General features: G+C 46.7%; 1 long non-coding RNA gene across 1 annotated transcript in view; it reads right to left on the reverse strand.

Annotated features, from left to right (window-relative positions):
* Nucleotides 1–9,263, reverse strand: part of LOC125397056 (uncharacterized) — a 29,672-nt gene extending 20,409 nt beyond the window's left edge. Inside the window, exons 1-2 of the long non-coding RNA XR_007230975.3 lie at nucleotides 8,684–9,263; nucleotides 7,318–7,458 (exon numbers count right to left, since the gene is read on the reverse strand). This is a non-coding gene — a long non-coding RNA (uncharacterized LOC125397056). The remainder of the gene's footprint in view (nucleotides 1–7,317; nucleotides 7,459–8,683) is intronic.
* Between the last annotated feature and the right edge of the window lie 2,017 nt (nucleotides 9,264–11,280).

The raw sequence follows: 11,280 nt of genomic DNA on the forward strand, positions 1-11,280 counted from the left end.
CCACATTCAGTCCTCATGTTCCTGCCCTCAAGCTGGCTGGCTCTCCCCACCTGTCCTGCCTCCAGATGATAGGACTCAAGCTTAGGTACCCAGTAAGTCAGTATGGACAGTGCTCAGCCCACCTGCTGGCACTTATGTAGTCTAGGGTGGTCTTGAACGCGCTGTGTAGCTGAAGCTGACTTTGAACTTTTGATCTTCCTGCTCTCAACTCCTGAGCACAGGTTTTGGGATTAGGTACTCTGGTTTACAGGTGTGCACATCCATGCCTTGTTTAATCATGCTTGGACTTGAACCCAGGATTTTCTTCGTGATAAGAAATTGCTCTGCCAACAGAGCTATATCCCTAACCCTAAAATGTCTTCTTGAAACTGTAATCCTTGTACACTGAAACTCACCCTTTTAAAGTACAATTCAACAGTGTATTCAGAGTGTACAGTCATCAGCTCTGTTTCCAGAATGTGCTCTTCACCCTCAAGGAGATCCCATTGACTGTCACCTCTCTTCCCACTCACCCTAGCAACTACTATCCTTTTTAGCTTTCTATGGATTTGCTTATTCCAGACAACTTATATAAATGGGATCATACAGCATTTAGTTTTTGGTGCCTGGCTGTTTTTCCTGAACATAATTTTGTTTGGTTGATTTTGTTTTGTTGAGACAGGGTCTCTCTATGAACTGAGTATAATTTTTTCTGCATTATGATTTTTTTATGTAGCCCTGGATGTTCTGAAACTTAATCTGTAGACCAGGCTGGTCTTGAACTCACAGAAGTCCACCTGCTTCTGCCTCCCAGATGCTAGGATTAAAGGAGCACAACACCATGCCTGGTGTATATGTATATGATGTTTTTTAAGGCTTGTCCATACCAGTACTTTGCTTCTGTGTAACGGTCAAATAAAATTTCGTTGTACAGACATACCATATTTTGTATATTCACTCATCAGTGATTAAAAATTAAGTTTCTTCTACTTTTGATAATTATGGAAAATGTTTCTGTGAACATTCATGTACAAGTTTTCATGTTGATACATTTCAACACTTCATGAGTAGAAATGCTGGAACATACAGAAAATATGTCTAACTTTTGAGGAGCTGCCAGTTTTCAAAAGGAATTGTTTCATCCTACATCTCACCAGCCAAGTAGGAAGATCTCAAGTCCTCCACACTCTTGCCAAAACTTGATATTGTGTGTCTTAGTTCAGACATCCAAGTATGGGAGAGTAGATGTGTGTGTGCACATGCACTTCAGACTGATGAATGCTTGTGCTCACTCACTTTCACATCTTTATAAAATCCAGGGTCCAAACGTTTTTTTTCTTTCTAAAGCAAGCACTCTACCCACGGACCTACACCCCCAAACCCGTCTCACTTACTCTTGGCTTCCTTCTACTGGCTTCTCTTCACATCGCGTGGCTTCTGCCCTCTCTGAGGTTTGTTCTCAAACCCTGAGAGAAGATGTGTCACCCCAGTTGGTCACCATTATCCCTGTGGACCTGGCTCTCCAGAGGTACTGTACCTGTGGTAGCCATCTGTACATCATAGCAAGCCTTGATTCGCTGTTCAGGAAGTGGGTCAGATGGGCTGGACGGGCAGTTTCTGTCTAGTAATGGCCGTGACTGTGGCAGCTCTTAGAATAATCCATCATCTTCCAACATGGAGAAGAAACAAATGAGGCTAGGGAGGCGGATTTGCTTGAAAAGTACAGTAGGCTATCTTGGCACAGAATATCATTAATTATTGATGGAATTAACAAGACCATTATTGTATCAACTAGTAGAAGTTCTGCTTTTCTGGAACCCAAGGGCCAAAGGTCACTGAGTGCCATGGTATTAGATTCCAAGGTCCACATCAGAGCAGAAGTTAGGACATTCAACCTTTCTCAACTTTCTCCCAGAGGTGGGCCTTGCTTCTTCTGGATTCCCCTGACTCTCTTCCTTGCTCTCACCAGAACTGCTATGTGTGCTCAAGATCCTCCCCACCGTCCCAGACACACACATTCTCAGACCAGATCGCCTTTAGGTTCTCAAGGGTTCCCAGACGCTTTCACCTCATTGGGGACACAGTATGCCAAAGGGTCAGGGGAGTAACCTGTTGCTCAGTTACTCAGTGCTACTTGCAAACCCTAGTTCATACATTCCGGTTCCCGTTCAAACCATCTGGTACAGCATGGGCCAGAAGCCATACCAGAACAGTGACCCCAGGGCCACACTGCACCAGCATGGCCACCAGGAACCCACCTTTAAAGTTGAGATAGGTCATTGAGAGCCTCACAGACACTTCTGGTGGTGTCTTTGACACCAAGAAAGTAAGATCGACTATGGGGTGGGGAAAGAAGGGGGTCTATGTGGCTGGCTTCCCTTTCTCCTGCAGATGACGACCTTTCCCGCAGTACTTCCATGGATTTTAACATGGAAAACTCAAATGATACTATGAAGGATTATATACTGGGCTTAATTTTCTTATATGTCTGACTCAGAAGATATTGAAGAAGGTCTGGGGAGATGGCTCAATGGTGAAGTCCCTGTCATGCAAGCATCGCACCTGAGTTTGGATGCCCAGAGCCCACATAAAGGCCTGACACAGTAGTGAAAGCTATCCAGAGTCTACCGCTAGCCTCCACAGGCACAAGCATTGGCAAGTGCTCACACACACCCTACAACCACTCCTCAGAGCTTTGTTACAGGTAGCAGTACCCCTGAGGAGTGCTCTTCTCAATGAGAGTCTGGCTGAGTTTTATCAGGATTGGTTTGGTTGTAAAATAGAAATTCACTAAGTGGCATGGGTCACCATGCATGTGTTTTATTGCTTTGATGCTCACTCTCCATTATTCTAGAGACAGGTTCCATTGGTTTTTTTTTTAAGATTTATTTATTTATTATGTATACAACGTTCCTTCCATGTATGCTTGCATGCCAGAAGAGGGTGCCATATCTCATTATAGATGGCTGTGAGCCACCATGTGGTTGCTGGGAATTGAACTCAGGACCTCTGGAAGAGCAGTCAGTGCTCCTAACCTCTGAGCCATCTCTCCAGCCCCCAGATTGTTTTTAAAGCTATTCTTCACCTCTTAGTCTCTGTGGGTTAGTGCCTGAGACCAGTCTTCAGAGCCAGGGATAAGTATTAAACAATAACAATGAAGAAAACATGATTGAGCCTGGGTTTTTTGTTTTGTTTTTTATGCTTACGTGTGGGCGTTCATGTGATTGTATGTGTGCACTCATGGAAATCAGAAGTGAACTTGTGAGTTCTCTTGAGGAATGTTCTCCACCTCCTTTGAGACAGGGTTGCTCATTGGCCTGGAGCTTACCTAGCCCAACTGACCAGCAAACTCCTGGGGCCCTTCTGCCTCCATTTTCCTAGCAGTGGAATCACAAGTTTGTGTCTCTCTGTTTGGCATTGTGTTTTCTTGGGTGTGTCTGAATGTATGCATATGTGTGTCTGTGCTCATAGAGGCTGATGTTTTGTCTTCTCCTAGCACTCTGCACTTCATTTACTGAAGCGGAGTCTCTGTCTGAGCTGCTTTGACTAGAGGAGTTAGCCCCTGTGCGCTGCATCTGCCTCCTGAGTGATATGACTGCAGGTGAGCTGCCATGCCTCCCCAGCTTTTGTTTTTAAGCTCAAGGACAATTTTGTTGCAGTTTTGAGGGCAAGCAAGCTGTAAATCCTGGCAGCTGCCCGGAGAAAGAAGATGGAGAAGAGAAAGAGAGAAAGCCATGCCTTTCACAGTGGAGATTGGCAAGAGGCCACATGGCAGAACGAGAGGGAGGCTTCAGAGAGTAACGGAAAGCATGTTTAGCAGTGCCAAGTCATAGTTCTGAGTTCAGATGGAACCTAATTCCAGTCTCCTGTGTCCCAGTGCAAATGACTGTGCCAGGGACATGTGGTAGGAACAGACATAGAGCTTATTGAGAAAAGCACTCCACAGGATAGAAGTGGGCTAGTGAGCAGAAGAAAGAGCACCCCACAACGCCCCAGTCAGCTTTTCTTTCAGTGACAAGGATCAGAACTCTAGTCCTTAGGCTGTCAGCAAGCACTTTATCCAATGAGCAGTATTCCTAGCTCATGCTCAGCATTTTTATGTGGGTTCTAGGGATACAGCACAGGATTTCATGCTTTCAAGGAGAGTACTCTCCCAACTGAGCCATTCTCACAGCCCTGATCTGGGTTCGCTTTGACTATTATGAAATCCTTACCACTAAGTCCATTGACTTCATCTTTCAAAAAAGTTTCTGTGAGCCAAGTATGGTGATGGAAGAAGGCTGAACGTGGTGGCACACTGTCCATGAGTGTGTGTTTAACAGATCTAAACCTATACGTAAATCTTTCCAGCAGGTAGATCTCTGTGAGTTCTAGGTCAGACTGGTCTACAAAGTGAGTTCCAGGTAGGCCAGGGCTATTTATGACACAGAGAAATCTTGTCTTGAGAAACCAAAAACAAAAAAAAAAGTTGTTGCAGAGTTGGGCATGGTGGCACACATCTTTAATACTAGAACTTGAGGAGCAGAGACAGGCAGATCTCTGAGTTCGAGGCCAGCCTGTTCTACAGGGTGAGTTTCGGGGCAACCAGAGTTACACAGAAAAACCCTGTCTTGGAAAACTAGATAGATGATAGAGAGACAGACAGACAGACAGACAGACAGACAGATAGATAGATGATAGATAAAATCGTTGTGAGGGGAGGGGCTTCACATGCCATAACACACATGTGGCAGTCTGAGGACAGCCTTGGGTGTTAATCTTTACATTCCATCTGTGGTTTGAATAAGAATGGGTCCATAGGTTCACATATTTGAATGCTTTGTCACCAGGGAGCAAGTAGAACTATTTGAAAGGATTAGCAGGATTAGAAGGTACGGCTTTGTTGGATGAAGAATGCCTCTGACTTTGAAGTTTCAAAAGTTCAAGTCAGGGCTAGGCGTGCTCTCTCTCTCTCTCTCTCTCTCTCTCTCTCTCTCTCTCTCTCTCTCTTTCTCTCTCTCCCTATCTATCTCTGCTTGTAAATAGGGATGTAGCTCTCAGCTACTTCTCCAGCACCATGTTTGCCTGTACACTGGCATGCTCCTTAGTATCATGATAATAGATTAAGCCTCTGAAACTATAAACCAGCCTCCAGTTAAATACTTTTTTTTTTTTTTAATAAAAGTTGCCTTGGGCAGGAGCAGTGGTAACGCGTACTTTTAATTCCAGCACTTGGGAGGCAGCCTGGTCTATAGAGTGAATTCCAGAGCATGCTCTAAAGCTACAGAGAAACCTGTCTTGAAAAAAAAAAAAAAAAAAAAAGAGTTGCCTTGGCCATGGCATCTCTTCCCAGCAACAGAACAGCGACTAAGACACTGTCTTTTGGTACTTGCCACTGTGTATGCCAGGCTATCTTGCCCCTAACCTCCCAAGGATTGTTCAGTCTCCTTCTCCCATCTCACCACAGGAGCATCAGGATAACAGACATGTTCCACCATGTTAAGTTTCACACAGTGTCTAGTTATCCAGACTGAAGTCCTCAAGGTTATTGGGGAATCATTTTCTCCTCTAGGCTGTCTCTGTAGCCCCATTATCTTTAGTCTACCACCCCAGCTTGCAGATAAAGTTGAGATTCAGAGAGATTAGGTAACTCTCCCTTGACCACACAGCTGAGAAGGTACAGGGTCAGGCTCACAGAACAAGTACATCTGGACAAAGCTCTGGAGAATTTGCAACTCAAGACGGGCAAAGAAGAGCAAAAAGGAAGATAAAGGAAAGAGACAGAACGAGGCTGGAGACCCATAGTGCCTGTGAGATAAAGGGGCCTGTCAAAACTTCCCAGAGGTGAGTTGTCAAAGGAGCTGTTTCAAACAGGATAGTCCAAGGTTCCTTTGAAGTTGTGTGAATTTATTTCTTAAATGCACCACTATGGCTTGTCTAAGTCTCTCTCCGTTGCCTCATGCACAAATACCTTTCACTTTCTGTGGATTTGGGACAGACAGGAGAGGGGCTGGCTAAGTCCCAGGTCTCAGTTAGAGCTGGCCCAGGTCAGCCATCAACCCAGACACTAAATGAATTTAACAGATCCCATGCAAAGGGGAGGAGGAGTGTGAGAACACCAGCCATCCCAGAATCTCCAAAATAAAAGAAGAAGCCTCTCTTTCCACCGCATAGGAAATGTGGATTTGAGCACATATATTTGAACTGGTTGGGGGAGGCAGGACCAGATGAAAAATGTAGGAAGTGTAAATTGAGGTCTGGAGATCCTCCCCCCAAAATCTAGAGCCCTTACTCCACTGAGTCCCTGCAACTCCACCTGGGGCTGGAATTTGAGGATGAAAACTACAGGATGGGCTAATGACATTTATAAGAAAGAGGTGTGGGCGAAGGGTCTTAGAATCTATGGGCCCAGCACATAAAACCTCCTGTCACAACTGGGTGTGAGGAATGGCTGTCAGATGAACTCTGGTGTCTGGATGTGGATCTCTGATCATGGACTCTTTGTTGCCATAGGTAAGAAGGGTTCCAGGCTTGCCTGGCTTTGTCTGCAGAAAGGCCTCTATACCTCTAAGAGTAGCATGCAGGGATGTGAGGGTGATCTGGCTGCAACATCTGTCACCCCGTTGATTGCCAGGGTTGATTTGGCTGATCTGGCTGGCTAGGCAGGTGTCCCCTTCCTCCCTCACCGCTCCATGTGCGTCCCTCCCGAAGATCAGTCTTCGGTCAAGGGTATATGAGTAGCTGTGCTCCCCTGCTAGAACCTCCAAACAAGCTCTCAAGAGTAGCAGGCAGGGAGCCAGGAAGGACTTACTTGGCAAAAGACTAGGAAGAAGGAAGGCGAACAGCCTGGTAAATTGATGAGGAAAAGAGCTGGGTTGTGAGGGCAGCTCAGGCCTCAGGGCCTGCAGAATGGCTCAGGCTGTGCTGAATAGACGCCAAGGCCAGGAGGAGGGAATAAAAAAAAAAAAAAAAAAAAAAAAAACAGGGAGGTAAACTTGGTCTGCTGCCCACGTGGGCAGTCTCAGAAGCACTTAGGTTCCCCACAGCAACAGTCAGTTGCCAGAGGAGGGCCTGGTCCAGAGCAGGCCTGGACCTGAGCGCCGAGGGGCTCCTCAGCCAGCTCCCACTCTCCCTCCTTTCCTCAGGCCAGCCTCTTCTCTGTACTCCATGTCTGCAGTTTCCATATCACTTTCCAGTTTTCACTGCCCAGAGGTCTGTCTGCAGAGTCCCAGACCTGGAATCCTTTGCCTCCAGTGTAGTTCTCATTTTCAGAGGACTGTCATACAGAACTCCTTTCTGCAGCCCCTGTTGTGGAGTGGTGTGGAGAAGTTTTAGATGTGTGCCCCTCTCCCTACTTACCCTTCTGGCGAGGATGGTCCTCAGGACTCAGAGCTTGCAGACATGTTCCTCAGGATTCCTCAGGCATCTGACCATTAACTGATGCCACTCTGTGGTTCTGCTTCCTTTACAACCACATGGACTCCGCTCTGCTCTGCCTCCCTATTGTGCCAAGAGGAGGTGGTCAGGCCTGGGCACAGGCTTGCTGCCCTGCCCCTTCCACCAGAACAGCAGTGCTTCCAGCACTCTCATGTTGATGGGTTCTAAGAGTTATGTTTGATCTTGGAAGGAGAGGCCTTCACACACCTCACAACATCCAGGGGACTAGTATGGAACTAGGCCCCCAAACCAACCAACATCACTGTGACTCATATTGCCCACAGTCTAGCCCTATAGCTATGGTGCTCCAGACCTTGTAGGTGAGGACGCATGGCCAGGCAGTGCCAGGTCACTCCTCACACCACTCCACGTAGCCTCTTTCCATCTTATTTCTAGCAGTCCTATCATGTTCTGTGTTTCTGCGGCAGACAGTTTATGGAGTGGCACCCCACATGGCTCAGCCGACAGGTGGTCTCTGTCACAGCTCCTACGAGCAGGCACTAGGGACCTCCAATGATACCTTTGGACACTAGAAGACTTTCAGACACTTGTGATTATAAAGGCAATCATTTTGCTTAAGGTTTGGTTGTGTTAAGCTTTGTGTGTGACACCACCCACACCCACACGTACACGCACATGCACACATATCTATCCTCCGGAATCAGATGGAAATCTCTTTTCCTTCTGATTTCCAGGCTCTAAGTTAGGCTATGATAGGTTCAGCTCAAGCCCTGGTGGACCGATGAAGGACACAGGTGGAAATTTCCAAGGTCCTGGCCAAGGATTGTATTCTCAGCCCTCCTCAGGTCGTTGGGGTTCCTCTCTAGGCCAGCAACACCTTCCTTCCAGTTAACCCTCAGCTGGCCCCTCAGCCACTCCCTCCAAGAGAGGGAACCTGCAAGCCTGAAGCTTTTAAGCCTTGCTGCCCTCCAAAGCCACTGCTCCCAATCTCATTCCTTCCTAGGATCCAGGACCCAAGGACCTGAAACTAGCGCTGCCTCACCATGACTTCCCTTCTGGTGACTCTAGGGTGGGTGGCATCTCACCAGGGAATGAATGACATATTAGCCTTCCTCCTCTCAAGGTCACCTCACACACTACCAAGAGCTCAGTAGCCCCTGGGTATACTTTTTCTATTTTTCAGTTGAGGGAAGATGCCCACTTGGGCAATGCCCTCCTTTGAGGAGGCCTAAGAGTGGAAAAGGAATTTCAGAAAGTTAATCTCCTCTGCAGAATTTTCCAGGCTCTCAGCCTTGTTGGTCAATCCCACTAAAGCAGTTTGACCTACCTTTCCTTGTGGGCAGAGTCTCTGTGTGGTGGGTCCCCAGGCTGAAGGCTCCTATCAGGATATCCAACGTATGATGCCTGCCTAGCCCACGGCATCTTCCCAAAAACTGGACTGGGTTTGTAGCCCAATTGGTTGGGTGCCTCTCTGGCATTCACAAGATATGGGTTTGGTCCCCAGCAACTTATTGGGTGCGGCGGTGCATATCTGTAACATCAGCACTCGGGTGGTGGAGACAGGAGGCTCAGCAGTTCAAAGCCTGTCTCAAAAACAAAATGAATAAAAAAACATAGACAAACCCCAGAAAGTTTGAGTCACCCTTGCACGTTCTCCTCTTTTCCACATCTTCTTGGTCACCTGAGCCTTTGGCACCTAGGTACAAGAATGCTCCTCGCTGATTTCTCTGCTCCAGTCTCTACTCCGCAGTTTCATAACACTCGGTTCACTACCCCTTCACATCCTCCAGTGGCTTCCTATTACCTAGAAAAAGGTGTACAGATCACTCCTCTCAAATTCCAGGCTCCTAAATGCTGTAGGAAGTCTTACAGCCAGTGGTTACCCGCCCACTGGGGCGTGGCCTCTTAGACTATATTTGCGGATATAGAGCGTGCGTCAGGCTTCTTTTCCGGCCTCTCTGTTCCGGTTGCAGATTTCGGTTTCTGATCCCTGTTCAAGCAAAGGATTCTGATTTGTGAGTCCACCCCTCAATAAATAACCATCTATTTCTCAATTCTGAGCTAGTGTAGGATTTCTTTTAAGCATCCTTCTTCACCTAAAGGCTGAGAAAATCACTCTGTTGATAAACTGTGTGCCACACAAGCTTGAAAACCTAAATTTGATCCCTGAGTCCATGTAAGAAGCTGGGAATGGTGACGTGCTTGTAATCCCAACACTAGGGAGGCAGAAAGAGGCAGGAGGATCCCTGGAGCTTGCTCAGTAGTCAGCCTAGCCTAACCACCCACACCAGAAACATCTTTTTGAAAAATTCTAGGCTTCTGACCACATTGGGAGATATGGCCTCAGATTTAGTCTCCCCTGAATCTATATCTAGGCCTCAGTTGATAATACTTGCCAGTCTTGGATCCCAGAGCACTATACTGAAGGCTGGGAGCTTGAATTAGGGCTAAGTAGAAATGAGGATGCTGTGATCAATTAGTAATGATGGTTGTGGACACAGAATGGCAAAGCCTCAAAACTTTTGCTTTCCTGCTCTCGTTGTTTCAAATCATCCATGTCCCTACTAGGACTCTCCTCCTCATTGCTCAGGATTGGGACATTGAAATTCATGATCTAGGCTATTATCACCACAAGATCTTCCCTAAATTTGCTGTCAGAGTGGCCACAACTCTACCTGACATCAAACTGTCAAACCTGCACATTTTTCTATTCTTCTATTGAGTTTGAATGAGCATGACTATGTTTGCCTGGCCTTGCACTGTGCTGTTGACAGAATTAATAATTCGTAATTAGTAGTATCCTTTCACACCAGACATGTCCTGGTTTGCACTTGGAATCATACACCTTTACCTATAAATTCAGTATAGACCACACGGAAAGCCCTTGTGTCGGGCATCCTCCGATAGCTCTCCAGTACCTGTTCCAGTGTCTAGGACCACAGGGGCTACTGCAGTGGAACGGATTCAAGCAGTTAGGAGAACAGAGAAAGGATAACCAGAGCAGAGAAGGGACCCGGCTTCCAGTGCTACTTCCGGGGTGGGGAGACCATGACAGAGATAATCACAGGGGAGACAGTTCAACAAGAAGGCCCAGACCCTGCTAGCCCATCTTTTGACTTTGAAAACTAAAATTCACAAATCCAGCAACAAAGAGGAAGTGGGAATCAAGGGACCAGGGGAGGCTCAGGCTCAGCTGTTCTTACCCCTACCCAATCCTTTTCCAGGCTCAGAAGGGGCTTTCCTCAGGATCTCCTTTTCTGAAAAGTATGACCCTTCAAAAAGGTCTTCTCTGGGGGGCTGGAGAGATGGCTCAGTGGTTAAGAGCATTGCCTGCTCTTCCAAAGGTCCTGAGTTCAATTCCCGGCAACCACATGGTGGCTCACAACCATCTGTAATGAGGTGCATTCTTCTGGCCTGCAGAATATTGTATACATAATAAATAAATATTTAAAAAAAAAAAAAGGTCTTCTCTGACACCCTCCACATCATTCATCCTGGACAGACTGGCCCCTCCTGTTAAATTACCTCTAGTCTTTGCTCCACAGCTCCACATCCTCTTAGATAACCATCCACCTAATGTCCACCTCCATCCCAGGACTTTAAACCAAACGTTGACAGTGGGGACTTGAAGTCCCATTGTTTATACAGAATGTGTTTCATGCCTCATCTGTAAAAACTGCCCTTGGCTGAGTGACTGAGATGCCACCAGCAGACACCTCGCTGAGTGTTAGGGGAGTAATGTATGTGGAGGCATGTGGAGGTTAGAATTGTCCCCAACTTACCATCATGTCTATTATTAATGCTTGGTTAGGATTTCTTCAAGGGCAGAAATCAGTCTTCTCATTGCACCATGAGGAACCGTGAAAGTGCCGGGTACACAATGAGCAGCTATTTCATGAACACAGCTTCATTCTCAATCATCTT

Source organism: Myodes glareolus, chromosome 21, assembly GCF_982192425.1.
Source record: "Myodes glareolus chromosome 21, mMyoGla1.1, whole genome shotgun sequence".
NCBI lineage: Eukaryota > Metazoa > Chordata > Mammalia > Rodentia > Cricetidae > Myodes > Myodes glareolus.